The following is a 15796-nucleotide window of genomic DNA, read 5'->3' as shown; positions in this document are numbered from 1 at the left end:
ACCTTCGGACAAACTGAACATGGAGAAGAAATCCGGGCTACAGGTGCTCCCTGTCTTCCTCTTCATTTCAGTTTGTCTGAAGGTGGAGTCACTGACACCAGCGCTGATTGGGCACAAATGTCGTATGTCACAACACTGCACAAGGAGAGCACACTGGAGAGCGTGTGCCAACACCGTGGGAACGGCACTGGCACGGGAGGTAAGTATAGGCTTAATTTTTTTATTGGGGGTCCAAACATTTCGTTCAAGAAAGGGTTCTACTAGTAGTGGAGAACCCTTTTAATCTTTTACTTTGCGCCTCTATAAAATAGTTTTATTACTGCACACTAGATGGTGGTATAATACAATTAATGTGAGCCAGCTGTATTGCACAGTAGAAGAAACTCCTTTCTTTGAAAATATTTTTAAACTGTTTTCCGAGAATACAGCTTAATTGTTGTATAATGAACAGTACGGAAACTTTCTAATATACTTTGCGTGAAAACTATGAACAGCCAAGCTATGGATTTAAGAAAAAAGTGCAGCTTATTGTGCTAACCTTATTTTATACTTCAATTCACCTTAAAAATGACCAAAACAATGTGGCTTCACACAGATGAATGATCCAATTTCAACCATAAATGATAGAGATGGAAATGCTCATTCATATTTTTTGTCATCATAAAAACTTTGATTAAATAGAATGAATAAAATAGCACTTACTTGTCGCTGAAGTTGCAGTTGTAGTTGGAGCAGTAATTGATGTGGTGGTACTCGCAGTTGCAGTGTTTGTTGAAGCAGGAGACATTGGACTTGAAGGTGAAGTAGGTGCATTAGTAGTAATAGGTGAAGTCGTAGTTGAAGGTGAAGTCGTAGTTGGAGTAGCACTTGTAGTAGGAGGTGCAGTAGTAGTGGGAGATGCAGTTGTAGTGGGAGGTTCAATAGTAGTTGGAGGTGCAGTAGTAGTTGGAGGTGCAATTGTTGTTTGAGGTGCAGTTGTTGTAGGTGGTGTAGTTGCACTGGAAGGTACAGTAGTAGTGGGAGGTGCAGTTGTAGTAGCAGATGCATTTTTAGTTGGAGGTACTGTTGTAGGTGATGCACTAGTAGTGGGAGGTGCAGCTGTCCTGGGAGGCGCAGCTGTAGTAGGAGATACAGTTGAAGTTGGAGGTGCTGTTGTTGTGAGTGGAGCAGTATTAGTGGGAGGTGCAGTTGTAGTGGGAGGTGCAGTTGTAGTAGGAGGTGCAGTTGTAGCAGAAGGTCCAGTTGTAGTGGGTGGTGCAGTTGTGGGAGGTGCAGTAGTAGTGGGAGGTGCAGTTTTAGTGGGAGATATAGTAAAAGATGTTATTGTAGTAGGAGGCACAATTGCTGTAGGTTGAGCAGTTGTTGAGGGAGGTGCAGTAGTAGTGGGAGGTGAAGATGCAGTGGGAGATGGAGTAGTAGTTGGAGATGCAGTAGTAGCTGGAGGTGCAGTTGGAGGTGCAGTTGTTGTAGGTGATATAGTTGTAGTGGGAGGTTCAGTAGCAGTGGGAGACACAGTTTTAGTAGGAGATGCAGTTGTAGTTGGAGGTACTGTTGTACGTGTTGCAGTAGTAGTGGGAGGTGCAGTTGTAGTAGGAGGTGCAGTTGTAGTGGGAGGTGCAGTAGTAGTGGAAGGTGCAGTTGCAGTGGGAGGTGCAGTTGTAGGTGGTGCAATAGTAGTGGGAGGTGCAGTTGTAGTGGGAGGCACAGTTGTAGTAGGAGGTGCAGTTGTAGTGGGAGGTCCAGTTGTAGTGGGTGGTGCAGTTGTAGGAGGTGCAGTTGTAGTAGGAGATTCAGTTGGTGGTGCACTAGTTGTGGGAGATGCAGGTGTAGTAGGAGGTTCAGTTGTAGTGGATGGTGCAATTGTGGGAGGTGCAGTAGAAGTGGGAGGTCCAGTTGTAGTAGGTGGTGCAGTTGTAGTTGGAGATGCAGTTGTAGGTGGTGCAGTAGTAGTGTGAGATGCAGTTGTAGTTGGAGGTGCAGTTGTAGTAGGAGGTGCAGTTGTAGTGGGAGGTGCAGTTGTAGTGGGAGGTGCAGTTGTAGTAGGAGGTGCAGTTGTAGCAGAAGGTCCAGTTGTAGTGGGTGGTGCAGTTGTGGGAGGTGCAGTAGTAGTGGGAGGTGCAGTTTTAGTGGGAGATATAGTAAAAGATGTTATTGTAGTAGGAGGCACAATTGCTGTAGGTTGAGCAGTTGTTGAGGGAGGTGCAGTAGTAGTGGGAGGTGAAGATGCAGTGGGAGATGGAGTAGTAGTTGGAGATGCAGTAGTAGCTGGAGGTGCAGTTGGAGGTGCAGTTGTTGTAGGTGATATAGTTGTAGTGGGAGGTTCAGTAGCAGTGGGAGACACAGTTTTAGTAGGAGATGCAGTTGTAGTTGGAGGTACTGTTGTACGTGTTGCAGTAGTAGTGGGAGGTGCAGTTGTAGTAGGAGGTGCAGTTGTAGTGGGAGGTGCAGTAGTAGTGGAAGGTGCAGTTGCAGTGGGAGGTGCAGTTGTAGGTGGTGCAATAGTAGTGGGAGGTGCAGTTGTAGTGGGAGGCACAGTTGTAGTAGGAGGGGCAGTTGTAGTGGGAGGTCCAGTTGTAGTGGGTGGTGCAGTTGTAGGAGGTGCAGTTGTAGTAGGAGATTCAGTTGGTGGTGCACTAGTTGTGGGAGATGCAGGTGTAGTAGGAGGTTCAGTTGTAGTGGATGGTGCAATTGTGGGAGGTGCAGTAGAAGTGGGAGGTCCAGTTGTAGTAGGTGGTGCAGTTGTAGTTGGAGATGCAGTTGTAGGTGGTGCAGTAGTAGTGTGAGATGCAGTTGTAGTTGGAGGTGCAGTTGTAGGTGGTTCAGTAGTAGTGGGAGGTGCAGTTGTAGTGGGAGGTGCAGTTTTAGTAGGAAGTGCAGTTGTAGTGGGAGGTCCAGTTGTAGTAGGAGGTGCAGTTGTAGTAGGAGGTTCAGTTGTAGTAGGTGATGCATTTGTGGAAGGTGCAGTAGTAGTAGGAGGAGCAGTTGTAGTTGGATGTGCAGTTGTAGGTGGTGCAGTTGTAGTGGGAGGTGCAGTTGTAGTGGGAAGCACATTTGTAGTAGGATGTGCAGTTGTAGTGGGAGGTGCAGTTGTAGTAGGTGGTGCAGTTGTAGTTGGAGATGCAGTTGTAGCTGGTACAGTTGTAGTGGGAGATGCAGTTGTAGTTGGAGGTGCAGTTGTTGTAGGTGGTGCAGTTGTAGTGGTAGGTGCAGCTGTAGTTGGAGGTGCAGTAGTAGTGGGAGGTGCAGTTGTAGTTGGACGTTCAGTTGTAATAGGTAGTACAGTTGCTGTGGGAGGTGCACTAGTAGCAGGCGATGCAGTTGTAGTAGGTGGTGCAGTTGTAGTTGGAGATGCAGTTGTAGGTGGTGCAGTAGTAGTGGGAGATGCAGTTGTAGTTGGAGGTGCATTTGTTGTAGGTGGTGCACTAGTAGTGGGAGGTGCAGTAGTAGTTGGAGGTGCAGTAGTAGTTGGAGTTGCAGTAGTAGTGGGAGGTGCAGTTGTAGCTGGAGGTTCAGTTGTAATAGGTGGCACAGTTGTTGTGGGAGGTACAGTTATTGTGGGAGGTGCACTAGTAGTAGGTGATGCAGTTGTAGTAGGAGGTGCAGTTGTAGTAGGAGGTGCAGTTGTAGTAGGTGGTGCAGTTGTAGTTGGAGATGCAGTTGTAGGTGGTGCAGTAGTAGTGGGAGATGCAGTTGTAGTTGGAGGTGCAGTTGTTGTAGGTGGTGCAGTAGTAGTGGGAGGTGCAGTTGTAGTTGGAGGTGCAGTTGTAGTGGGAGATGCAGTAGTTTTGGGAGGTGCAGTTGTAGTTGGAGGTTCAGTTGTAATAGGTGGTACACTTGTTATAGGAGGTGCACTAGTAGTAGGCGATGCAGTTGCAGTAGGAGGTGCAGTTGTAGGAGGTGTAGTAGTAGGTGGTGCAGTTGTAGTTGGAGATGCAGTTGTAGGTGGTGCAGTAGTAGTGGGAGATGCAGTTGTGGTTGGAAGTGCAGTTGTTGTAGGTGGTGCAGTAGTGGGAGGTGGTGCAGTAGTGGGAGGTGCAGTTGTAGTTGGAGCTGCAGTAGTAGTGGGAGGTGCAGTAGTAGTGGGAGGTGCAGTGGTAGTTGGAGGTTTAGTTGTAATAGGTGGTACAGATGTTGTGGGAGGTGCACTAGTAGTAGGTGATGCAGTTGTAATAGGAGGTGCAGTTGTAGTAGGTGGTGCAGTTGTAGTTGGAGATGCAGTTGTAGGTGATGCAGTAGTAGTGGGAGATGCAGTTGTAGTTGGAGGTGCAGTTGTTGTAGGTGGGGCAGTAGTAGTGGGAGGTGCAGTTGTAGTTGGAGGTGCAGTTGTAGGTGGAGGTGCACTAGTAGTGGGAGGTGCAGTTGTAGTTGGAGGTTCAGTTGTTATAGGTGGTGCAGTAGTGGGAGGTGCAGTTGTAGTTGGAGCTGCAGTAGTAGTGGGAGGTGCAGTAGTAGTGGGAGGTGCAGTTGTAGTTGGAGGTTTAGTTGTAATAGGTGGTACAGATGTTGTGGGAGGTGCACTAGTAGTAGGTGATGCAGTTGTAGTAGGAGGTGCAGTTGTAGTAGGTGGTGCAGTTGTAGTTGGAGATGCAGTTGTAGGTGGTGCAGTAGTAGTGGGAGATGCAGTTGTAGTTGGAGGTGCAGTTGTTGTAGGTGGGGCAGTAGTAATGGGAGGTGCAGTTGTAGTGGGAGGTCCAGTTGTAGTTGGAGGTGCAGTAGTAGTAGGAGGTGAAGTTGTAGTTGGAGGTTCAGTTGTCATAGGTGGTACAGTTGTTGTGGGAGGTGCACTAGTAGTTGGCGATGCAGTTGTAGTAGGAGGTGCAGTTGTAGTAGGTGGTGCAGTTGACTGTGCTTCACAACTGGTTAGAGCTGCATTAATCATTTAAAAGAAAAGAGTAGAATTAAGTTTGAAAAACATTTCCTCATGATGCATTATGTATCATATTCAGATCACTGCACCACAGAAAATCATTTGTGATCCACTAGATTTTTCAGTGTAGCAGTGTATGTAAGCATCACATTTAGCATTTTATTTTATTCTCTGATGCTCAAGTATATAAAGACCTACAATATGTAATACACAGCAGCGCAAGATCTCTTTTTTCTCTAATAGACTTGGGTCCCTTCTGTATGATGTCAGTACCCTCTTATATGATACTGTAAATAAACAATGGCTGCCCACTTGGATCACACTTTATCTCATTTTTATTTGGCCTTGCAGTCTCATGATCTTTGGAATATGTATTAATCTTGTGGTGAGTTGCGACCCAATGTAATTCCTTTTAGAAACTTGGGAAAGAAATGAAATCTGCACTGGAATCGTAAAAATGGAATGTGTTCTGTAGATTCTAAGATGGCAACTAAGGGACAGATTGAGTAAGTGGTAAAATAGGAAGCCCCTGCCTGTCAATTGGTCAAAATTCATGAACGGTGAACAGCTATCATGCTGAACTGAGAGCCAAGAGCGAGGGAGGGATTTTTGTCATATCCCAGTCCAACCCTTGATAAGCTGCCATTCACATCACAACCGTTAAGTAGTTACATGTGATGAATGAATTGCTGGAACGTGATCCGTTTTCTCCTTAAACTTCACAAAAGATTCAGGTTTAGTAAAATCCCATTTATTATGATTTGACTAATTTTGAGGTCTACTTAACAAAAATAAAATAAATAAATTGTACTTAAATCTGCCCAGCCCTCATCATGTTCTTGTTCCGGTCCACTCTTCAATCTCAGGCTTCTTGCCTTCTTCACGCCACAGATATGAAGACATGGCATGAAGAGCACTGCTAGCCAGTGAGTTAAGGCTAGACTTGAATGACCAAGAAGGAAGCTGCCCAATAAGAAAAAGAGCTGGGGACAGGTGAATGTATATATATTTTTCACTTTTTTCTATTTATTATGGTCTTGGGTGTGATAGAAATATATATATCATGTAGATCTCACTTGCATGTATACTCCTCTATAATCAAATATATACTTATATGCTCACAGCTAATATATACATTATAATCAATGGTTTAAAATGGCTGACACAAACTAATATAACCTAGACAGATCATAAAATGGCTGACATGAACTAATATAAACCAGACAGATCATATGGGGTTTTCCATCCCTAAAAGCGGAATAATGTCAGATGTCTGATGACTGCTGATCAGATGTCTCAGCTTAATCAGCAGTCATATGAGCATTAATCACAATATTCCATATATGTTTAGATAACCAATGACAGAGGAGCTAGACAATATGGTAATTAACTAACCACCCCTGACAACCCCTAACCACTCCTTTCTATGTGAAAATATAAAACTATGTATGTACAATAAAGAATCAGTATTGATGGAATGTTGTTCTGTCACAGTTGTGTACAGTCCATTCTTGATGAGCGCTCAAAATACTCAGTCTAATTGGGAGCGGCCACAGCACACACAGGGATATATTTATCCAACCCTAATATTTCCATAACATTAATGGCGCCCAACGTGGGGCACGGATGAACGCACGGGATCCTTCTCACCGGAGATACGGAGGTTGTGGGCGTGGCCTGGGCACAGGGACAGGAGACTGCGCAGCTCCATAAGTAAGGTAAGAAAATGTTATCATCTTACCTGAAAGTCCCCTGTGCCCAGTCCTTGTCTATGCCTCTTGCCGGTCAGGTGTGGTCACGAATTCCCAGGTAGTGTAAAAAATCCGTAGCCACGAATCCACCCTGGGAGGTGTCTGCTGTGGACCGTGTATATGTTTTGTGTAAAATCCGAGAGAGGAAGAAAAAGTGACTTTTGTTTGTGGTTGCTGAGAAACAGACCGCAGGAGGCCAAATCGCTCGATAAGTTATTGCAGGATTCCCGTGCATAGGAGAGACAGGAGGTCTCGGGACTAGAGTTGAGCGATACCGTCGGAAAGTATCGGCCGATACCGGCAAAGTATCGGATCCAATCCGATACCGATACCCGATACCAATACAAGTCAATGGGACTCAGGTATCGGACGGTATTCCTGATGGTTCCCAGGGTCTGAAGGAGAGGAAACTCTCCTTCAGGCCCTGGGAACCATATAAATGTGTAAAAGAAAGAATTAAAATAAAAAATATCACTATACTCACCTCTCCGACGCAGCCGGGACTTCAGCGAGGGAACCGGCAGCGTTGTTTGTTTAAACTTCGCGCTATTACTTGGTTACGTGAATTCCCGGCTTGTGATTGGTCAGGTCGGCCATGTTGCCGGGACGCGGACCAATCACAGCAAGCCGTGACGAAATTACGTCACGGCTTGCTGTGATTGGTCCGCGTCCCGGCAATATGGCCGCCCTGACCAATCACAAGCCGTGACGTCACGGGAGGCTGGACACGCGCTCATTTTAAAATGGGCGCGTGTCCAGCCTCCCGTGACGTCACGGCTTGTGATTGGTTGCGCCGCGGTCAACCAATCACAAGCCGGGAGGCTGGACGCGCTCATTTTAAAATGGGCGCGTGTCCAGCCTCCCGTGACGTCACGGCTTGTGATTGGTTGCGCCGCGGTCAACCAATCACAAGCCGGGAGGCTGGACGCGCTCATTTTAAAATGGGCGCGTGTCCAGCCTCCCGTGACGTCACGGCTTGTGATTGGTCAGGGCGGCCATATTGCCGGGACGCGGACCAATCACAGCAAGCCGTGACGTAATTTCGTCACGGCTTGCTGTGATTGGTCCGCGTCCCGGCAACGTGGCCGACCTGACCAATCACAAGCCGGGAATTCACGTAACCAAGTAATAGCGCGAATTTTAAACAAACAACGCTGCCGGTTCCCTCGCTGAAGTCCCGGCTGCGTCGGACAGGTGAGTATAGCGATATTTTTTATTTTAATTCTCTCTTTTACACATTTTAACATTAATGTTGTTGCGATACCCGATACCACAAGAGTATCGGAATCCCGGTATCGGAATTCCGATACAGCAAGTATCGGCCGATACCCGATACTTGCAGCATCGGAATGCTCAACACTACTCGGGACAGGTAGTCCCATGTTCCAGGCACGGGTAGTGATAACTTAGAGGGGCTACTGCAGATTCCCGTAGCCGGCGGCCAGTCAGGACGACCGGAGCGGAGGGTGGTAGAACCCGGCATATGCGTGCCAGTGCGATTGGCAGTAGTCTGTTACCAGCGCAACCTGCATGTGTCACAGAATAAAAAAGGGCATCTCTCGGATTGTCTATCTGTGTCTGTTTGTGTCATGTACTATTGCCGCTTTAAGAAGCAGAAATAGTTCTCTTAAACTTCCTCTTTTTTCAGCTGAAGCGGAGATATGCATTGTAAATCACACTGTCATATCTGTTTTTTTCTTTTTCTTTTGCAATGCTGGCTATGTGTAGCTTTTTGTGAAGAATTTAAATTGTATCTATCATTTTTGATGTGACATAAGTGTTTTCAGAAACGTGATTTTAGTGACATTTGATATTATTGCAATAGCATACGGTATATAAAAAGAGGAAGTATGTCTCTGACTGCATTTGAGCGCAGAGATTTTTACTCTCTTAAAGGGTCTTTTTCTTTTTGCGGCATTTTAAAGTTTTTTTTAATTAAGTTTTCCTCAATCTTCAATCTCTTTACCTTTTTATTTTTTATTTATTTATTTTTGAAAAAAGTTTTTTTTTACTCTTGTATCAAAGTTTTGAGTTTTTGGTTGTGAACTAAGTTTTTGAAGGTTTTTCTTATCGTTTTGAGTTTTACTTAGTGTTTTATATACTCATTTTTAGAAGTTTTTTTTAGTACTGTTTTCTTTTCTCATTTTTGTGTGTTTTTCATTTTCATTTTTTGCTTTTGCCATGGGGAATAGAGTGGCCGAGCAACAGGAAAGTCAGTAGATAGTGACAGAATACGAAGGTGTTAAGTATGTGAAGATTTTTGGAAGGTATAAAGTACGTGAAATTCATTAGAATGGCAGACTTCAAGCTGCAGAGTGGCATGACGTAGAAAGGAAAATAAGGGAAGTTACAGTAGCTGATGTTAGATTGCTGAATACTAATACATGGTATGAAGTGGCAGCAGAGCTTACATCGTTTAGATGGTACAGAAAGTTATGTGAGCAAACCAGGAAGTGATTTTTGTGGGTATGAGACGGGAGAATCTGCGCAGTCTGCTTTTAGCAGAATCCATGGTATAGGTAGTTATTTTTGCACAGTATGTGGTGCGCCCCGTCTCTCCCTACAGGGAGAAGGCATAATTGCTCCTCTCTATTATTCTTGTTGTTCTAATCTATCCTCTTTTTCCTCTGTCAGTCTTTTCTCTCCGCACTCTCTCTCTCTCTCTCTCTCTCTCTCTCTCCTTTCCTCTTCCTCCACATTTTTTCTCTTCTCTCTCTTCCCCTCTTTCTCCACTCCTCTCTTCTCCTCCCTCTCTCCTCCCTCCACCCTCCATCTTCTCCTCCCTCCTTATCCACTCCCCCACCACACCTTTCTTCTCTCTCTCTCCACATTCTCTCTCCCCTCCTACTATTCCTTTGTCTCACTCCTCAACCCCTCCTCCTTCTTCTTCCTCTTTTTTTCCTCCGTGTTGCCGGCTGGGCCAACGCCCAATTCAAACAATATGGTGCTTACAGCACAAGGTGTCCCTGGCACAGTCCAGCCATTGCCAGTTGTGATATCGGGGAAAGAAGGTGAAAGCCCCCCCTACAGTGGGCAGCCCCAGACATATCAGGCAGCAGTCAGCTCAGCCCTGGGTGCAGAGGGGGGAGGAGTGATATCAGAACGAGCTCACTGACAGATCCTCCGTTACCTCATTTCACAGTCAACAATATTGTAACCCTTAAGGTTTTACATGAACATTGATATCACTATGTATTGATAATGTACAGCTTCAGCACCGGTCAGAGCTGCCTACATCCACATTCACACCAACATGAAACTATAATCCTAATCCATCATAGCTTCAGCAAGGGGGGAGACATCCTCACATAAAAAAAAAAAAAAAAAAAAGCAACTTCTAAGTCCAAAATCAGTCAGTGTACGACCCCAGTACAAGCTATCACAACTATTCCTCTGATGAAGATGAAGAGGGAACATCATACATGCTGTCTAGTACTAGAAAAGAAACCCACAGGCACCAAGAATGCAAGGGCAGATAGAGGCACCACCATTACACTATGTGCACTGCACTTCAAGTCAGGTGACAATTTTCCAGACCCAGGGATGCATCCCATGCCATTTTACCGAAGAATGTAGCAGAAGCAGTAAACATATGCAGCCAGCTGGAATGATCTCTGGGCCATGAATGAAAATAGAAGCAGGTGATGCACTCTGGCCAATCATGAAGGAACAATTCAAACTTCCAGCAGAATCAGACATACACGCTTGGAAGTCAGGGCCACAGCTAATTGAACAGCTCAGAGAGTGAGCCATGACATGAGCCAAGAAAAGACAGAGTCTGTAAAGAAGTTTCATTGCAGAGTAATGCAAGTATTCCAAGACTTGGGCTTCACCATTCATGACCAGATACACAGGCCTTTGGGCATGGACTGAGACAGCCAATCAGGAAACCACTGATAGTGGCTAGGCCTAGGAACAGGTCAATAGCAGTGGACTGACCCAGAAAAAATGTTTTATGTGCGCCTAGGAGACTGTTTATTGCCGATTGTCACCAAAACTGCCGCCATTATAGCACCACAAAGAGCGCGAAGAAGGAAACGGGTGCCGTGCTGCTGAGAACGCTCGAAGGGGAGCCAGAGGTGAAGACGCTGCAAAGTGCCGACCAACACACCACCAGAAGAACCGCTGCAGACTCCAGAGAGGAGACACCGACCTCAATAAGGTTAGCAAAGGGGAGAAGCTATGTCAGAGCAGGAGGAAGAAGTGATGGCAGATGCAGCCACAGCCCCTGTAACGCCCCAAGACCTTGGGTTGGATGCAGCCGCCGGTCTCATGGCACCCCGGGCCTCGCCACGAATGCACCTGCAGGCCCCGTCTTACCACCGCAGCTTCAATCAGCAGGCTGGACCCCGCTGCCGCTACAGTACCCATCATGCCGTTGTCCACAGTAGCCAAAGGGATTGAGTCCCAACCAGGGGTGCAGAAGACAGCCCCTCTCATGGTGACCACTGACCTGAAAGCGCAACCACCCTACAAAGACAGAAAAAGTGTCAAGTGTTACATCTGTAGCAAGTTTGGCCATTTCCAGAACCAGTGCAAAGCACTCACGCCCCCGAAGAGACTGGACCCATGCAATCCAAGAGTTGGTCCAGAGAAACAGGTCAAGGAGGAAGTGCAGAAAGCAGTGAAGTACCCCGTCCATAGGACAGAGGCAAGCAAGCCAGGTCTGCAAGACACTACGCTCCTGACATGTAAAACTTCATCTGCAAGACCAGTACCTCAAATTACCCTTAAAATGGATGGCGTTGTCAGATCCAAAGTGGTGCAGCCAGAAGTGTGATGACACCTGTGGAACTCGCTGATCCCACCTGCCTATCAGATTCCTCTGTGTCTCGCATGGGCATTGGTGGTCAAGTCAGACATTCTCAGCTTACAAAGCCACTGAGCGTGTGCACTCAGCCAGGACACTCTATCCTGTCCCAGTTTGTGGTGTAAAGGACCTGCCACTCAACCTGCTGGGAGCGAACCTACTGCAGAAGCTGAAGGCAACCACAGTGTTCCAGGAAGATGGGACAGTGACATTTTCTTCATCCCTGACCCGAGAAGAGTCATGCTGGCAGCGCTACAAGAACATTAAACAATCGATGAGGCCTACCCAAGGAGGTACTGGATGTAGTACCAGAAAGTCTATGGTCTAAGGGACCCCAGCACGTGAGAAAAACCTCAAGTTGCCCCAGTACGGGTGTCACTCAAGCCATGTACCCCGTACCCTCGTAAGGCCCAGGCCAGGCCTAGAGTCAAGCTGCCTCTGACCAACTGAAGGTCCACCTGGAAATAGGAATCATTGTTCCTCGCAAATCACCTTGCAATACCCCGCTTTTCCCCGTCAAGAAAAAGACTGTAAAAGGAGAGCCAGCCAAGTTCAGAATGGTATATAACCTGAGAGCTGTGAATGACACCACAGTGTTTGAAACTGCAATTATGCCGAATCCGCACACTCTGCTCTCGAATGTGCCTGCCACAGCAAAAGTGTTCACAGTGACCGACCTGGCTAAGGTTTTCTTCAGTGTTCCCCCTCATCCGGAAGACCAGTTCCTGTTTGCCTTAATGCACCAGGGGGGACACCACACATGGACAGTGATGCCACAGTGGGCCCAGAACAGCCCTTCACAGTTCACCAAAGCAATGTCCACAGTTCTCACCAACTGAGTCACAGAACAAGCAGAAGTAACCCTGCTACAATACATGGACAATCTACTCCTTTGTGCAGTTGACTTTGACACGTTTAAAGCCCATTCCTTGTATCTCCTACTCTACCTGGCGGAGCAGCACTGCAAGATCTCAAAGAACAAAGTCCAGTGGTGTCTGAAGCAAGTTACGTTCCAGAGACACTGTATTGCTCACCAGGTGAAATACCTGACAGATGACCGGAAGACCACAGTGGAGAAGATGGTCCCTCCGACAACTCCAAAGGTGCTACAGGCCTTCCTTGGTCTAGTTTCATATTGCAGAGCCTGGATCCCTGATGCTTCCGTCCTAATGCAGCCTCTGTGTGAATAAAACAGCGTGACCCCGTTCCTCCAGACAGATGTGGCCTTCAGTTCGTTCAAGAAGTTAAAAGGCTCTGTAGTCTCAGCGCCAGCACTAGGCCTATCTGACTACAAGAAGCCATTCCGTCTCTACTTGATGAGAAGAGAAGGCCTTGCTACTGGAGTCCTGACACAGCTTCAGGGGGGAAAACAGAGACTTTCGGACTACTTTTCAGCTTGCCTGGATCCAGTTGCAAGGGGAGCCTCTTCCTCCCGCATGAGAGCAGCAGTTGCAGCACACGCCCTCCTGGACAGGACTACTGACATCAGTGGAAAAACCATTGGAAATCCTGGCTCTGCATGACATCTCAGCAATCCTCAACCAAACCCAGCTAAAACATCTCTCCACCGCCAGGCATCTTCGCCTCCAGTGCTCTCTACTCCTGCCCAACAATGTCACCATCTCCAAATGCACAGTCCTCAATCCGCCCACTCTACTCCCACTCCCAAGGGGGGATACAGATACGGATCCTCAGATAAAAAGTCTGATCAAAATCGGCATGATACCTTCTGCAGGGATCTGAATTTGCTCCGGACGGATGACCATGATTGCTTCAGCATCATGCAACAGGAAACAGCAGGACTACCCAAGGTGGCAGAAGAGCCACTGACCAACTCAGAGTTGATCCTCTATGTGGATGGCTCCAGATTTGCAGATGATGAAGAAGATTCCACACGGGAGGTGCAGCGACCAGCAATCAAGAGATCCTGTGGTCCAGAAGTCTGCCGCCCAGTCTGTCAGCCCAGGAAGCAGAACTGATAGCGCTGATGAAGGCCTACCAGATGGCAGAAGACAAGACTGAGAAAATGTTTACCGATTCAAGGTACTTGCATGGCATAGCACACGACTTTGGACCCATCTGGGCTGCAAGGGACTTCCTCACAGCAAGCGGAACAACCGTGAAGCATCAATGGAGCCATTAAGGACCTGCTGAACACACTTCAACTTCCAAAAGTGGTGACAATGCTAAAAGTCAAAGCGCATGGAAAACTGAACACAGTAGGGGCACGAGGCAACAACATGGCGGATATGGCAGCAAAAGAAACAGTCAAGGGAAGACAATATGGACAAGTGGAAGAGGTCGTAGAGCCGGACGGCTACTACAGGACGGCTGAAGACAGGAAACCTGACAAGATGACATCCTGGGATCTGCTCAAAAAAGTTGCAAGAGCAAGCCCCAAAGGACAAGAAGGAATGCTGGGTGCAGAAGTGAGCAACACATGAAGAAGGAAGGGTATACTAAATGGACTACAAACCCTGTTTACCCCGAAGCATGTACCCTATGGTGGTCCAGTGGGCACATGGGCCCACACACAGATTAAAGACACAGATGAATGATCCGATTGGTGCTTACTGGTTCGCTCCAGAAATCTCCACCCTAACAGCCAAATTCATAAACAGCTGTCTAACCTGTGGCAAATGCAACCCTGGAAGAATGAAGAAAGTTCCCACACATCAACTTGCCAGACCACTGTACCCCCTTCCAGAGGATCCAGATAGACCACATCCAGACGCCGCCAAGTGGAGGATTCGAATATGCCCTTGTGGTCGCGGACGTGTTCTCAGGATGGCCAGAAGCTTTCCCAGTGAGGAACCAGTCAGCAAAGACTACTGCAAAGAAGCTACTCTCAGAGATGAGATATGCAGCTATGGGGTCCCAGAAGTGATAGAGAGTGACCAGGGACCCGCATTCACAGCAAACCTCACATGAGAGATCTAGTCAGCAGTAGGGTCAGACTTAGGCCTACACACTCCCAATCACACTACTCAGTGTTCAGGCACACTCCCAGAGGCCCAGAAAAGCTGTCACCATATGAAATTTTGTTTGTGTCTAGTCCCAGGTTAGGGGTATCCTTTCCCTTAGCAGCTGATTATGCAATATGATACTTTGTCTGCTTATGTAATTGAAATCACCAAGAAACTTGCTAACATCCATTCTCGAGTTTTTTTCTTCATTGCCAGATCCAGATTCAGTGTCCGGTATGCACTCCTAGAAGCCAGGAGACTGGGTGTTGGTGAAAAAGCTTGTAAGGAGAACACCACTCGATCCCAGATTTGATGGTCCTGCTCAAGTGCTGCTGATGACACCAAACTCTGTGAAACTGGAGGGAAGACTCGCTTGGATCCACTCATCGCATGGCAAGAAAGCTCCCCTACCAGAAGATGACACCCAAGCCAGAATGATGTTGCGGCCTGACCGAAAAGATGACCTACCTGATAAAGACTACACATCACTCACTACACATGCTATTGACTAAGAGACTGATTGCAACGAACCCCCGTTAGGGACAGATCTCCTGACCGCCCATTTGCGAAAAGTCTGTATGGAGTGGGGCACAGGCGTTAGGCTTGTGTCAGTTCACCAACAGCACAAAAGAGTTGCAGCGCTTTGGGACAGGAGGCTAGGATTAGGGCAAGTGATATCTAAGGGGGGCTTGTGATAGAAATATATATATCATGTAGATCTCACTTGCATGTATACTCCTCTATAATCAAATATATACTTATATGCTCACAGCTAATATATACATTATAATCAATGGTTTAAAATGGCTGACACAAACTAATATAACCTAGACAGATCATAAAATGGCTGACATGAACTAATATAAACCAGACAGATCATATGGGGTTTTCCATCCCTAAAAGCGGAATAATGTCAGATGTCTGATGACTGCTGATCAGATGTCTCAGCTTAATCAGCAGTCATATGAGCATTAATCACAATATTCCATATATGTTTAGATAACCAATGACAGAGGAGCTAGACAATATGGTAATTAACTAACCACCCCTGACAACCCCTAACCACTCCTTTCTATGTGAAAATATAAAACTATGTATGTACAATAAAGAATCAGTATTGATGGAATGTTGTTCTGTCACAGTTGTGTACAGTCCATTCTTGATGAGCGCTCAAAATACTCAGTCTAATTGGGAGCGGCCACAGCACACACAGGGATATATTTATCCAACCCTAATATTTCCATAACATGGGTGTAAAAAGACCTTAAAAAACAATAAGACATTACGATTTGTATCAAATAAATTTCACGTGAATCAAATGTTCCTGACCGAACTTTTGCAAATTTGTGAATCACAGATTAATAGATAAATATATCTGAAAAATTTCCTGACAGAGTAAATT

At 46.5% G+C, this 15796-nt stretch overlaps 1 long non-coding RNA gene across 1 annotated transcript; it reads left to right on the top strand.

Annotated features, from left to right (window-relative positions):
• Positions 1 to 6526: 6526 nt before the first annotated feature.
• Positions 6527 to 15533, top strand: LOC143806080 (uncharacterized). Its single transcript, XR_013221388.1, has 2 exons — positions 6527 to 6585; positions 14611 to 15533. It is a non-coding gene; the product is annotated as an uncharacterized LOC143806080 (long non-coding RNA).
• Positions 15534 to 15796: the final 263 nt, after the last annotated feature.

This window comes from Ranitomeya variabilis, chromosome 2, assembly GCF_051348905.1.
Source record: "Ranitomeya variabilis isolate aRanVar5 chromosome 2, aRanVar5.hap1, whole genome shotgun sequence".
Classification (NCBI taxonomy): Eukaryota; Metazoa; Chordata; class Amphibia; order Anura; family Dendrobatidae; genus Ranitomeya; species Ranitomeya variabilis.
Note: the sequence above shows the minus strand (reverse complement) of the source record. Positions and strands in the feature narration are given on the sequence as shown.